General features: G+C 41.6%; 1 long non-coding RNA gene across 1 annotated transcript; it reads left to right on the top strand.

Annotated features, from left to right (window-relative positions):
* Window positions 1–3,544: 3,544 nt before the first annotated feature.
* Window positions 3,545–8,011, top strand: LOC139332928 (uncharacterized). Its single transcript, XR_011602302.1, has 5 exons — window positions 3,545–3,677; window positions 4,576–4,704; window positions 4,939–5,051; window positions 6,250–6,464; window positions 7,836–8,011. It is a non-coding gene; the product is annotated as an uncharacterized lncRNA (long non-coding RNA).
* The last annotated feature ends 3,129 nt before the right edge of the window (window positions 8,012–11,140 follow it).

Below are 11,140 nucleotides of genomic sequence, written 5' to 3'. Positions count from 1 at the left end.
CAAAAATATGCAAGTCTGCATATTCTAATATATTTGAAGACACATATTCCATGAAATATCTCATATTTTAGTATCAAGATTCCCATTACTGCAGACATCTCTGAGATGACTGAATTCTGACGTCATATTTGTTAGTCCTGTCATGAATCATAGAGGCACTTTGTGCGTGACACTATTTGTCATAAGGTACTAAATGTTCTGTGCTTTCAATGAATGTGTACTCATCAATGGGTTCTGTGTATCCACTGACTAAGCGCAGACCAAACCTCAGTCATGAGAGCGGCATTGTTTTGACTAAAGTGCACAAGATTACATTCTGTGGAATTCAAATACACTCATAGTCTCAATGGACATTTAGTCCAGACTTCCAGACCATCTTACATGTTTGCACTGTTTCTGCCTGCAGAACATATAAGGGAACAACCAAACGTCTGATCTCTGACGTCCTCAGAAAGTCGTCAGAATGTTTCACCTCTGTGAAAATCAAAAAAACTTCAGGTGCGTTCTCTCACAAGCATCTGTGAAATGTTATATGAAGACTGGAAATTAAATCAATTCAGATTCTCTGGAAAAAGAAGTATTTGCTCCCACTCAGCTGCAAGAGCCCATGTTTGTGGATTAGGTCCCAAAATTGTTGAACGGGGTTGAGGCCAAGCGCGGGATGCAAGCCAGTCAAATTCTTCCACAACAAACTGTGAAAACTTTTTTTTTTTGGATCCCATTTCCCCCCAAAATTGTATGAGCCCAACCAAGAATATGAAGAATAGCCCAGGACTGAACGTGCACAAGAGTAAGGCCAATATGGTCCATACTAAAACCACAGTGTTAATATTTCTCTTATATCAACACAGTATATCTTGACATGGCAAAATCACATCAAAATATCAAATTGGTTGTTTCACTTGTGATATTTTCTTTGGAATATTGCACTTTTCCATGTGATATATGAATACCACTGTTGTGGTTTTCATCTATATTAGATATATAAACACCCATCCATCCATTATCTATTCCGCCTATCCCTTTCGGGGTTGCGGGGGGCTGGAGCCTGTCCCAGCTACAATGGGCGAGAGGCGGGGTGCACCCTGAACCGGTCGCCAGCCGATTGCAGGGCCACATGCATACACTCACACTCACACCTACGGACAATTTAGAGTCATCAATTAACCTAGTGAGCATGTTTTTGGTCTGTGGGAGGAAGCCGGAGTACCCGGAGAGAACCCACGCATGCACGGGAAGAACATGCAAACTTCACACAGAAAGGCCCCGTCTGACCCGGGGATCGAACCGGCAACCTTCGTGCTGTGAGGCACGCGCACTACCTGCTGCGCCACCGTGCAGCCCGATATATAAACACCCAGTATTTTAATGGTTTATTTATTCAGTTGTGATCATGTCTAGAACAATATATTGATGCCTTACATGTTTGACACAGAACATTTAAACAAAATATTTAAACAGCTGAATCCAAATAATAAGTCACTGAGTACAAACAGAAATGATACCAACATAAAGTAACTAAATCAAATCTATACATACTGAGAATTTAAGAAAAGCACAAAGCAGATTGCACTGTAGAATTACACCAAAATCAAAATTCATACATTGTTGCCTAAAGTGATGAATTTCACCGTTTTTCAATGAAATTACTATTCACCTCTTGACCAGTTCACACAGCGGCATTCGGGCCAACTTGCCCTGTCGGCCGCTAGGGGGAGCATTTCTCAAATGGCTTGTGCGGCTGGAACACAGTGGCACTGTTACGGAGCATGTAAAGGCAGAGCCTCCTTTTCATGCCTCTTCTAGAGTGAGTCACAATGATTTCAGATACATATCTTTCTTTTGGTTTTGCAATATCAAAACAGCTGTGAATAATCTATGCTTTATTCATCTTGCTGAGAAATGTTTCGTTTGTCATCTTCATTCCATTTTTATATCCTACTTTGCGATTAGGTATTCAACATAGATAGATAGATAGATAGATAGATAGATAGATAGATAGATAGATAGATAGATAGATAGATAGATAGATAGATAGATAGATAGATAGATAGATAGATAGATAGATAGATAGATAGATAGATAGATAGATAAATACTCTCGTGTCAGAGCAGTCTCACCTTGTTTCCAAACTCTAATTCTAATCAGCACCTGAGTACAATAAGCACATTAGAAACCCACAGACCCCAGGGGCCCTGTTAAGCCCCATTCTGACTATTTGTTTTTGATGATTTGATTACCTGCAAATGCCTTTGGTAACAATGATAACTAAATCACAGTATGAATCGAGAGGGGCCTTAAGGTGGCTCCTGAATTTGAGCATTTGGCCCTTTCTTGTAGCGGGGGCCACCATGGGTGAAAACCTTTTCTGTTATTGAGGTTAATCTATCTCTGGCTAGGTGCATATTATTCAGTGCATTTGAGTTTAATGAAATTTGTATAACTCTGACCTGGTGTCTAGAAATGATACTAACATACTGCTGATTTGGAACATCAAATATGAGCTGTTTTTAGAAACATACAGCAGTGGAAGTATCTGCTCAATGTTCACTGACAGCGTGTTTTATTCGATTTCCTACAACATCTGCCTGCAGCGACTAAAGTCCATGGGCTGAAAAACAGGCTACAAGACACATGTTCACTTTATTAGCACTTAACCAAACACACACTCTTTGCCCCACATCACTAAGGTGTCCTTGCTGCCTAAATCAATGGCTTGCACCATGGCATCCCTTCACAGTGATTTCTTTTATTGCAGATTAGGCTTACGACACTCACTGCGTCTACAGTGGAAAGGTGTGTTCAGGTGGGAAGTGAGGCCAGCTGTCACTGAGTATGACCCCACCAAACACCATCCTGCCAGCCAGAACCTGTCCCTCAGAATCTAACTGGCAAAACAAACACACCAGGAGACTGTCAATGTAATTTATTGGACAGGTTATTGGACAGACCCCAAAAAAGCTCCACCCAAAGCTGCAAAGAGCTGGAGGAATGGAGAGTGGGGGACTCAGGTTTCTTATTTATTTATTTATTTATTTATTTATTTATTTATTTATTTATTTATTTATTTATTTATTTATTTATTTTTTTAGCAGTTGGACGACAGTAAAAACAAAATACCAGAAAAAGTCAAGACAAAATTCCGAGGATGATGTGTTTCGGTCCATCCCACCGTGACCTGCTGGCACACACTCAAGCTACGTTCGGAGAGCCTGCGTCAGTCTGCAGGGCCGCCGGTTTAAAAGGGTGCGCAGGGCCGCAGCGCAAGCAGCACACCGCGCCCACTGCGCTCCATCAGCCACAGGCTCGACTCCGCGGCTTCACGACGTTGGTATCACTGGCGGTGAGTGATTTCAAACATACATACGAACCCTACCTTCCACCTCCCCGTAGACCTTAACCTGACTGGCATTGGTTCACCTGTCAGGACAGCGCAGGAGGTCTGTGCACTTACTGCCAGCCTGCAGGCAGCAGCCTCCTCATTCTGCTGCATCACTGTCGTTGTGCACTGCAGTCTGCAGGACGCACCGTGTTATTGATGCCAGAACAATAGTCATTTAGAGACATTTTCAGTGCACTACTTGCAGCAGAGTATTTTTCCAGTGTGGCGTTGGTGCTTTTACTTAAGTAAAGAATCTGAATACCTCCTTCACCACTGGACTACTGGATTGTTAACAGTGGTGAGTTCATGGTTCACTTGAAGGGGGGTGATAACTACTCTATTCTGTTGGGTAGCTAATCTACAATATTAATCATATCTCATGTTTTCTAAGATTATCATGTTTTTGCTTTTATTATTATTATTATTATTATTATTACTACTACTACTATTAGTAGTATTTGGCATTTCGCCTCTTTGCCTTGGTTTTTTTAGTGCAGAGGCTGACAGGAAACATGAGGAGAGAGGGGAGGATGACCTGGAGCTGCACCTGGAGCTGAAACTAGTCAGTGGTTGGAAAAAAGGATCAGCAACTACTTTAAATTTGCTTTATCTCTGCTATGGCATTTTAAATTGAAAATGATTGGGTTTTGAATTGCTGATCAGACAAAATACATTTGAAGATTTTGCATTAGGTTAGGATATTTTTGTCACTAATTAGTATAAGTTTAATTAATTAATCGAGAAAACAATCAAAAGATTAACCAGTAATAATTGAAAATAATGTACCTTTAAGGAGACACTGAGATTCTTATTGCCATCAATTGCCTGTAATTTTATTTAAAGATATACCTGTGCATTAAACTGGAATCTGTGTGAGTAGTTTAGCAGTCTGGCGTGCAAAAATACTGTACTCCACTCAGCTGTGAGCACATTTGTTTGCAGCCTTGATAATCAGAGATCTGCAGTGAGCATAAATGTTTCATCACAAGCCCAAAACATTCGAAGTGTCATTGAAACGTAAAGGAGAGGTGAGATTACACGAGGCAAATGTTTGTTTGTCTTTTCTGATAGTCAGATGAAACACTTAGGTACTGCGCAATGTTCTCTTGGAAAACTGGGTTCTATGGGTTCTTCCTGAAGCACTGCAGATTGTGTGTGTGACTGATTAAAGGCTCTTCCCTCCCCTCATTCAGACCACCGCTGAGGAGACAGTATGATCCTGTCTGTTCTGAAGATTAAAGAGGGGAAATATGTGACAGTCCGGAAGTTCCACGATGGACTGAAGCTGTGCGCTGTCGAGCGTCAAAAAGACAACAAAGGTGGTACATCTATTTTCTAAAGACCACGGCTATTTAAAAAAAAACAGAACAATTGTTTGGGCCAATTTAATGCCACACTGATCTGTGTGTTCGACTCCATCTTGATTGTGTGAAGTGTGTATATGGGATTCTGCTGTGAGTGGCTGTCTGATTTGAATCTGATTTTGAATGATTATAGATTATTATTATCTATCCACTCAGACACAAAGTAAACATGTTGTCTTGCTTCTTCCTCAGTACCTTCAGTGCACATATTTAGACGTGAAAGAGACCAGAAAAACCAGATGGCTTTACATTTCCAGCATGGCAATGATCACTATTTGCCAAGAGTGGATGGAAACAGCCTGACGGTAAATATAAACATGTACATAAGTTTGTGCTCAGCATAAATTATGGACAGGTCAGTAAAAAGCATGAAAATAGTGTACCTGTGAAATGCAAGTAACGCTGGTGGTGACTCATTTGTTGTCAGTTATTTTCTTGATTCCTGGGACAATCATGCACCCTCATCCCGAATTGTTTCATTCAGTAGAGGTTGTGAAGGCATCTTTCAAAAGTTCATTATTAATTTTCACAACATATATGTAACATGTATCCATCTTTCAGTATGAAACCCATTGCAGACTAGAAAAGTGACTGTAAAAAGTTTGACATTTTCGTCAGTATGTGATAAAATACACAAATCTTACCAATAGAGCAGTACGAAACAGCGCAGAGCAGACAACGATCATTTGTGAGGACTGAGATGGAAGTTGTGAAAGGGGAGTTATTTCGGGCGCTCCAGGTTCCAGAAGTAAAAGTCCCATTATGCAATGTTATATGACACGCAGTTGGAGCACTTCCGCCCCTTGAATCAGCATGAAACCCTGCATGTTAAATCACCCATTATAAAGATAAACAACTGCATTGCAAAACATGAGGTTCTCATAAAGGTCACAGGTGCAGACCTGTGTACGGAGGTGACTACGACTCCCAAGAATCATCCAGTCACAGAGCTTTACATTGTGTCATGTGCTAATGCTGATTACCGTTAAACACAAATTCAGTGATACAGGCTCTGAATTCTTGCTGTTTACTGTTTTTTTTTTTCTGTGTAGCACCAGCAGACTCATGGATATTGCAGTATTTAGGCCATTCTGCCATGGAAAACTGAGGACAAAACAGGATATATTGAGCTATGCAACTTTATTAAGCCATAGTTTAATGACAAATAATGTGTTAAGAATATAATGAATATCCAGATTTGGATCGACGGGGGAGGTGCTGATTACACTGAGAAGTTGTAATGGAAATATTTATTCACTATTTAACTCTACTGTAACCTTCTGAAACTAAGCTGACAGCCCTGCCAATTTTAAAACATCTAGAAAAGGGGTCAGCCAGTGTTCAGATGGCCACCCCTCTCTCTACCTCCGTCTCTGACCACAGCTGATTTCTCCAAGAAGAAGCATGCAAACGTTTTAGAGCCACTTTTTGACCCTGCAGGGTGTGAGTGCTTCCTGCGAAGTGCCTAAAATGGGACCTCAGCATTGTGTTTTGTGTTCACAGCTGGAGAAGACTGCTGCTGAAAACATTCCAGATGATATATCTGATAGTCACTGGTTTGAGAAGGAAAACCTGGGATGCGGTGAACATTACGGCTTGCGATCTGTGGTTGAACCCACGCAGTATCTCTCCCTTTTTCAAACAAGGCAATGCATTTTCTTCCTCAGTGAAACCCCTCATGACTGTGTTCATGTCACAGATGAAGAGATAGAGTAGAGGTAGGTTTTCATTCTTCTTCCAAACTCATTTTGTATGCTACTTATGTTTTATGTTTTATATTGCATCTACTTTTACCTCAAAATGTTTTCCCACTTTAAAAATAGAATAGTTTTGTACTGCAGCACGGTGGAGCAGCAGGTAGTGCGTGTGCCTCACAGCAAGAAGGTTGCCAGTTCAATCCCCGGGCGGGGCCTTTCTGTGTGAAGTTTGCGTGTTCTTCCCGTGTGTGGGTCCTCTCCGGGTACTCCGGCTTCCTCGCACAGACCAAAAACATGCTCATTAGGTTAATTGGTGACTCTAAAATTGCCCCTAGGTGTGAGTGTGAATGGTTGTCTGTCTTGTGTGTTGCCCTGCGATCAACTGGCAACCAGTCCAGGGTGTACCCCGCCTCTCGCCTGTTGACAGCTGGGATAGGCTCCAGCCCCCCCGCAACCCTGAAAGGGATAGGCGGTTTAGAAAATGGATGGATGGATGGTTTTGCACTGGGGGATACTAGCTAGAGACTACATTTTGTGATAGATTACCACAGTACTAAATACAGTGGACACAGTGCTGCTTGTTAAACAGGACACAGACACAGTTAAAAAGATGAGGTTTGAGAGAGTTTATTGGGAGAAGATGTCTGGGAGTAGAGGAGCGATGGTGAATGGTGTGGGCAGGCTGGAATGGCACGAGGATCAGCAGGTAGCAGGCAAAGGAGCAGGAAGTCAGGCAAACATGCAAGCAATGTAAGCAGCAATGTAAGCATGTAAGCAGCAATGAGCGGGCGCAGAGTGGGAGAAGAGCCCTGGTTTATATACTGAGCTGAGTGATGGCAAGCATACAGGAGGAGGGGAATTTTGAGAAAACTCTGATGTGCTGATAGTGCTAGAGGGAAAGTCAGGGGATCACCAAAGTCAGCAGAATTCATGCTGTGGGCAACATGGATGTATAAGCTGTCACATCAATCCATCGAACAGCTGCTGAGATAGTTCATTCAGGACCAAAGTGTTGGACCAGGAGACATCACCATCCCATGTCGTTAGCAAAAGAATATGTTGCTTAGTTACATCAGTTTTGGAAAGGGCACAGTTGATTCTTGTTGCAGACTGTTTAGAACTTGACTCTCCAGAAACAAGAGGTCAATGCTCTCAGTTGATAAATGAGAACGCATCATTTCACTTTGCCTCTCCGCCCTTTATTTGAGCTGATTTTTTTCCTGATTATTTCTGAATCTCTTTATACTTGAGTGGCATTTTCCACATTCCCCCCTCATCCACTCTGTCATCCATCACTTTGAATCACTATCTGAATTTGTGGTTCACTGCCATGCCTCTATTTATTCTGAAACAGGCCCTCACTGTTCTTCTCTGTCTTATTTGTTCCCTCAGGCATCCATCACCAACTCAGCTTCGCCTTCTACCACATAACTCAAGATTCCTCTGCTTCCTCCTGCACGCTAACAGATCCACTCCAGCTGTGGACCAAGCAGACAGGGGCATTATATAGATCATCTGTCATTCTCTGGTGGCTGAGTGTCTTCTTGTTAAACTTAATGAAATGGGTACTCTTGCAATTCAAGTAAAGTTATGGGACTTGGGAGAGGCTGTTTAAAAAGGCATGCTCCTGAACCTGAGATATCCTGATCTTTAATCTCTAGTATGGGTCAAACTCTGACACTGCATCCTAAACCTACAGTAATACAATTATGTCTCTTCACCTCTCCTCCTGGTAAATTCTGTTAAGCCCTGTCTTTCAAATTCAACATGCCAGTTTATAACTCTATATACTCTACTGTCAAAGGCTAAAGTTTTCTTATTTTTGTGAGATTTGTTTTTTCACCACAGTGTATTTGGTTGACTAGATCTCTACAATAATCTCTGCTGAAACAGCCTGGGGTTCTTTAATGCAACAATATTCATGATCCACTTCACTCATGGGCTGCCATTAATGCTGACCCAGCTTCAGGTTACAAGCCTGATTCAGACCTTGGTGAAATCGTGAATATCAATCATGTTTCTTTCATACTAGCAGTGTAACTGTAAATATAAGCACGCTGTGTAATAAACTGTTGTATATCCTGAAGTACGTCCTGGTGTCTTGGAAAGAATTGTTGTGTAAGAGACATTTAGAGAAGTGAGAGACATTAGATTTGGGATAATTGGGGTTAGACAGAAAGTTGGAATTACTCTCACTCTCTACCCACACACTATCATGATGTTTTCACTGTACATATGAGCAGAACAGGTTCAAATTCTTGCTGCATGAGAAAATACTTGCATAGGTCTTGACCCGACAGGCTAAGGTATCTAATGAAGGCCTGCCATGGTGACTTCAATTCAATTCAATTCAATTCAATTCAATTCAATTCAATTCAATTCAATTCAATTCAATTCAATTCAATTCAATTCAATTCAATTCAATTCAATTCGTCCAGCAGGGAATTCCTGCCGCACAAACAAGCAATGTCCAGAACTGAGGTTAAAATGAATGTTTTGAACATGTTGAGACTGACTTCAGAGACGGTTGAGAGCACACAAGATCTCATTTGAATTGTCAGATCAGGAAGGTATAACACAGTATATCATCACTTAAATGCTGTTAAAATGTAATGTGTAAACCATGCACCTTAAAAGCCCTCACTTTGAAACCATCCATCCATCCATCCATCCATCCATCCATCCATCCATCCATCCATCCATCCATCCATCCATCCATCCATCCATCCATCCATCACACGCACACACACGAAACCAAAGGCATTTTTTGAGATCACCTCTGACTGCCTCAACAAAAACATACATACAGCCCTGTTTCCAAAAACAGTGAAACAGCATTTTTCATTGAAAATAGCAGAAAGGCAGCACACCAAGTGTTGAAACTGAGAAATGTCATTGTTTTCTGAAAATGATAATCTCATTTATAATGATGATTGATGCCAGCAACACGTCTGGGAGGGACAGGGGCAACAAAAGACTGGAAAAGTCGTGATATGCTAAAAGAAAACAGCTGGTGGAACATCTCACAATGAACTAGCAACAGGTGAGTAACATGATTGGGTATAAAAAGAGCATCCTAAAGAGGATGGGGAGGGGTTCACCAATGTGTGACAGACTGTGCTGCCAAATACTGCAACAGTTTGAGAAGCAACGTACGCTTCCAAGTAGACGACATCTTTTTCAGGCATGGCCTTGCTTATATCAGCAATGGCAAACCACATTCTGCATGCATTCCAACAGCATGGCTGTGCTAAACTGGCCTGTTTGCAGTCCTGACTGGTCATCCATTAAAAATGTTTGGTGCATTATGAAACATAAAATACACCAAAGGAGACGCTGAACTGTTGAGCAGCTGAAATCGTACATCAAGCAGGAATGGGAGAACATTCCTCTTCCAAAGTGACAGCAGTTTGTCTCCTCAGTTCCCAAACGAACGCTGACAAAGTGTTAAAAGAAGAGGTGACGCAACAGAGAGCTAAACATGAGCCTGTCCCAACTTTATTCAAACATGTTGCTGCCATCAAATTCTACATGAAGACAGAATTTTCAAAATCAATTAAATTTCTATTTCGACATTTGATATGTTGTCTTTTGCTATTTTTGGTTAAATTTGGGGTTTCAGCGTTTTGTGAATCATCACATTCAATTTCTATGTACGTTTTACACAATGTCCAAACTTTTTGGAAACGAGATTGCACATGTGTTTATGTGTGTGTGTGTGTGTGTGTGTGTGTGTGTGTGTGTGTGTGTGTGTGTGTGTGTGTGTGTGTGTGTGTGTGTGTGTGTGTATAAAGAGAAAGAGAGAGCAATGACACCATTACTACCCCTGTGGAAAAGTAATCTAATCTACAGTTTTATTGCACAATGACTCAACACCACCTCACATTTGTGTCTACAGGCACTCTAATACTCTTAAGATTACACACATACTGGGCTGTGTTGGAGGAACAGCACATCCACAGTGTTTCCTCTACATTCATTTAGGAGTGGCAGGCCGCCATTCCTAAATCGTAGCCACCGCTCCTTCAATTTTTTTTTTTATTGTCGCAAATACACCGGCGCTGTATGTCTCCACCTTCACAGCAGAGTCCGACATTAATTACTCGTGAGAGTGCGGCCTTGAAAGTGACATCACGTCAAGCACCCAGGCGCCAGGTCAGAGAGTCAGAGGGGTGTCGTCTTGGAAAACAGGGCAGTGACTTACTGGAGGAAAGGTACACTTATCAGCTTAAGATAACTCATGATAGATTTTACAAGTTGAATAGACATTTGCAAAATACTGATGGCCAGCTAACGTTACGTAACATATCGGTAGCTTAAGTTAATTGGGCCCGGTGCCAACTCAGTGTTGCTAATGTGAGTAGACTAATTGATAGCATTAAGCTAATATCTACAAGCCATGATGTGACTGCTGACTGCATTTTCAGATGAGCTTGTTCAAATATTTCTTTAAGAAGAGAAAGACAGCTGTCCGTCGCGAATGAAACGGCTCTTAGAGCCGTTTTTTGAAGTGAACGATCAGAGCCTCCTGCCTGGGAGCCAGAGCGAGAGCCGCTTTGTTTTTTTTGTTTGTTTTTTCTCGACTTTTTTTTCCCATTCAAGCCGCACGTGATTGGTCAACTACATGATGTGTGGTGGCTTCGGGCTACGTTTACACTTAGGGAAAATGCATATGTTTTCATGCGTTTTCCCTAAGT

Source organism: Chaetodon trifascialis, chromosome 6, assembly GCF_039877785.1.
Source record: "Chaetodon trifascialis isolate fChaTrf1 chromosome 6, fChaTrf1.hap1, whole genome shotgun sequence".
Lineage (NCBI taxonomy): Eukaryota > Metazoa > Chordata > Actinopteri > Chaetodontiformes > Chaetodontidae > Chaetodon > Chaetodon trifascialis.
This window is presented reverse-complemented; position numbering and strand designations above follow the sequence as displayed.